Source organism: Biomphalaria glabrata, chromosome 5 (genome assembly GCF_947242115.1).
Source record: "Biomphalaria glabrata chromosome 5, xgBioGlab47.1, whole genome shotgun sequence".
Lineage (NCBI taxonomy): Eukaryota > Metazoa > Mollusca > Gastropoda > Planorbidae > Biomphalaria > Biomphalaria glabrata.
Genome location: NC_074715.1, coordinates 39,135,493 through 39,140,341, shown reverse-complemented (window position 1 = coordinate 39,140,341; position 4,849 = coordinate 39,135,493).

Below are 4,849 nucleotides of genomic sequence, written 5' to 3'. Positions count from 1 at the left end.
CATTGTTATTGCGTTGTTATATATACATATGTATTTTAAAGTCTCAGGTTTCCTCTAAGTATAGACCCATATCATATAAAAAACAATAGTTTACATTTTCTTTTACAATTTGCTTATAATTTATTTATATTTCATTTACATTTTGTTAGACAGTTTATTAAATTTCGTAATTTTATGTACATTTTTTTTTAAAGAACCATGAAAACAAATGTTCATAATGACACTAGGGAGCGACCTCTGGAGCTAGACTTATTGTATACAGTACAGTCAACTGTTATTTTATCACAATACAATAACAATACTGTTGTTTAAAAGTTACACTCCATTTTTATTAAGTTGAACAATAGTAGAGAAACAAACATGGGAGTGCAATACACACTTAAAGAAAACTGTGACCACGTGAATATACTGAACAGTAGAACAAGGGAGACAACAAGAAAAACAAACAAACACACACACAACATACATAAACATAAATACACATATAAATGTTACATAAACTAGAACTGTCTTGAACTAGTTACGCTGACAAACATAGACTAGTTTATTAACCAAAGGGAAGTAACTCTTTCAATAGTGTTTAAAATTAGTGTACATGCGGTTGTCTACTATTCCTCATAATAAAATAAATATCATTTGGTGAAAACATACAACAGACCATTTAGTTTACAAAGCTTATGTCAACTAACTCACTCTGTCTGTCTGGTACACATTTTGTACACTGTATTTCTCCCACTTCCTAGTCTCGGATCAAGTGGAAACTGCATACAATTATTTAGTGTAGGCCTACCTAACAAAACATTAATCAATTAAGAAATGCAAAACAGTAATTAATTAATTAGTGGTAATCAATTAATTTTGTTTAATATAGAAAAGGGGAAATATATCCTACAGTATTGATATATATAGCTGTTTTTTTGCTTGCTAGATTTTGTATTATCATGGGAACTATCCTAGCACGGAACAAATTACAGTTTCTTAATTTTCTGTAGCTTTTAAGTTTAAATTATGTCTTAAAAGTCACACAGATATACAGAAATTTCTCTCGTAAAACACCAAACTAGTTTAGAGCTACTATCAAGCGATTGGATAGTACAATATATAGCCTGATTCTACAATATAATTCTACAAAATAATACTACAATATAGCTCTACAGTATAATTCTACAAAGGACCCTTTCCATGCTATTCAATTTAGAATTTAAAAAATGACACCTTGACGTCAAGTGGTCAGTTTACTTCTGCCTATTTTTGCTGGGTCAGTAAAACGCTTTGTTTAAGTATTTCGCTTTATGATCCGTCCAGTCCGCAGTTACTGCCGCAATAAACAACTGGACTGCCGGGTCATAAATGTCTTCCCGGAAGTTTCGACAATCCCCGCGAGGTTTTTGTATTACACTCGTGATACTCTCGGAAAGTCATGGGCAGACAAGAACAGACAAAACATTATCGCGTTGTCGTGTTTCGTCTTGAACTAAAATCGTAATAAAGTTTCTAAATAGATTGCTACAAACTGCAATACAAGTTTCTGGGAACAACATAAACATAATACTGTAGGTCCGGCCTTATAGTTAATTGGAGGCCTTAGTTAATTTTTAATATGTTTAATTTATTGTTAATAAACATAGTTTACACTCATCCTTAATTAAACTACTTTGAAGCATTGGAAATATTTGTGTGTTTCATAATAGCGTTGTCTTCTGAGGTGTAGACCTACCATTGATACCATCATTAATCCAAGGTTGTCTTTATTTTTTTAAATTTTTAGTTCCATAAAAAATTAATCAAATATTTTAATATTTAATTATTTCATTATCCTTTTAAAACTATTTTTAAAAAACACGATATTCGTACATAAGAGGATTATGTCACTAATAACTGCAGTGTTAAACTGTAGGGATTATGTCACTAATAACTGCAGTGTTAAACTGTAGGGATTATGTCACTAATAACTGCAGTGTTAAACTGTAGGGATTATGTCACTAATAACTGCAGTGTTAAACTGTAGGGTGTGCCTCCCTAGTCGACAACCTGACTAAAAAAAGGGGGCATCGCAACTGGTCATTTTATATATAATATTCTTGGGTCATCATAGATGTAGATCTACACTTAGATGTAGACTATTAGCTGTTTGGTGCAACAACCGACCGACTTACAACAAAGGGGGGGAGGCGGCGAAAAAATGTTTTATTTTTATTGTAGTTATTAATCCGCGTCTGAATATGACCAATGTTCACAAGTGAAAATACCTTAAGTAAGAGACGTCGTTAATCTTTTAATAAGACCTTGTCAAATGTAGACCGTTTTCCGAGAGGCGCATTCAACAATAAGGGTTGTAACATTTTGAAGAAAATATTTCAAAACATCTCCGTTAGTGTGATTCTTCTAGATTTTCTTATCTGAGATTGGTCGAATTTCTTCCGACTATTGTAGGCCTACTTCATTATGGTGACGATTTTGTGGGGAAAAGGTCTGCGACAGAGAAGTCTTACTTAGCACGAAGATAATCTTTAAAAAAGATCAGGCCCATTACAGAAGTACGTGTGTGCTATATATACCTAAAATAAATACTATTGACCAGGGCGGCCTCTCTATTACTAGATTTTGTTTTCTTACTTGGATGACTAGTGCGTTCTAAAAGAAAGTTCATTAATGTTGGCCTTTTTTGTATTCTTTATTCTTATGAGTCTCATTCTCTGAGTCCACCCAGCTCTAATGGGTACCTGACATTAGTTGGGGGAAAAGTGAAGGCGGGAAAAAGTAAAGGCGGTTGGTCGTTGTGCTGGCCACATGACACCCTCGTTAACCGTAGGCCACAGAATCCGATGACCTTTACATCATCTGCCCTGAAAGGGGAACTTTTCTTTTTTTTTACTTTTTATTCTTATTACAAGAAAAAGGTGTAAATGCTAGGAGAAAGAATTTCCGAAGCTGATAACGCCAGAATACGCTCAGCGCCGGGGCCCGGCCCCCTAATCAGACCCCTTGCCCACTTGAGCGGAAACCCGCCGAATGCTCAATTCTATCTTCAGAAATTAACTTTATAAAACGCTTAAAAATTATGTAGGCAACATTATTTCCAATAATACAACAAAAAAACAACGGAATTGTTTTACATCGCAATCAAGGTCCCCAGGTTCTAAAAAGGGGGAGGGCAGCTCAAACGAAAATTTCGTCATGTAGGGGGTCGCCATCCGGAAATGTTCGAGAAACACTGCCTTAATGTGTTTTATTTCAAGTAACTTTGTAAGTGACTTTTACTTAGGATTATTTATTTTATATCGATTCAAGAAAAATAGTCAGCGCTGAGTTGCTTCATTTTGTCATAGTGGTGTGTTGGATACATTTGGAGGCACCTCTAAATTCGCGTATATCAGATGATTGTGGACACAATGCACATCTCTCCAAAATACAAGCGTGATAATCCTAATCAAAGTTTACTGAACGTTGAAAAAGTTTCACCGTCAATGGCTTTGATATTTCGAGTCACTTTATTCTGCAGACGATGGTCCATGTCGTTTTTTTTTTTAGGAATAAATAAATAAAGGCGACATTACAGGTACAAAAGAAGTAAATGATTAGGGTCATATTAATTCTGAAAAGACACGAATATAATACAGAAAGAATTTTTAAAAATGTTCTTAAAAAAAACAATACATGCAACGCATTAGAGAATGCATGATTTTGAAAAGCAGCCTTGGCAATCCTTTATAGAATGAATTATTATCGGCAATGTCTCGCTTTTAAAGGATTCACAAATAGTTTATTTGACACACACAGTCACACACACACACACACACAAAGGGTATTTGTATCAATTAATAAAGGCAATTTCGAATTTGAATGAAATAGAAAATAAAATCCTTAAATTGTATAAACACATAAATACTTTCACCAAACATTAGATTGTACCGAACAAATCACTAGGCCTACTATTATTGCCTCTTTTTCTTATATATCTCATGTTGAACATACATGAACATTTTCTGGGGGTTTGCCCAATGACTGGTACAACTGGAGAAGGACTTTGTAACGTCGTAATAGAAAACAATGCAAAGTTAAAATTGGAAATCAAACACCTAGAGGGCGTGACAACCGTGCCAATATGAAATGGAAAAAAAGGAATAATCTACGAACATGGATTTAAATTACATTGCGGCTTTTTGGTACAGTGTCCAGCTCGTTCGTAATACATTTTTTTTGTAGAAAAAAAAAAGGGGGGGGGGCGGCATTTTTAATTTCGCACGCAGGCGGCCACAATCCTCGCGGCGGCTCTGCTCCCAATCTTCCTTTTTTTTTATTTTCTTCCTTTTTTTTTTAAAGATTTCATTATATCGCCTCTTAATTACTCCATAACGCTTTATCTTCTTTTTTTTTATGTAACTATATTTTATTGCTTTAAGCATCTATAGACCTGATCTTACAAAACAACCCACAAAAGAAGAGGAGATCACTGTGTTTCTATAGCATCGTGAAAATCTCCAATAGTGGCGGAAAACATTTTGAAGTGAGAAGTACAACTTCATTGCACCTGCCCTCTAGCCACTGGATGCCCCGCCAAACTTGAATGAGAAATCAGCCAGTTATATGGGTTTTAAATTAGATTGCATTTCCTCGCGTTACTGAAATACTTATAATAATATAACTAACCGGATATGACCCGCGGCCCTCGCGTTTTAGTTTGTGAATCACTGATCTAGTGCATTGGATCTAGATGGTCATAGCCTACATGGCGAAATGTTTCCCTAACACTTTTTTATTTTTCACACGAAAATGAATGTAGAGGATGAAAATGGGGTTTACCCATGACATTGTCATAGCTAATATAAAATAGGCTTACTGTGAAAAC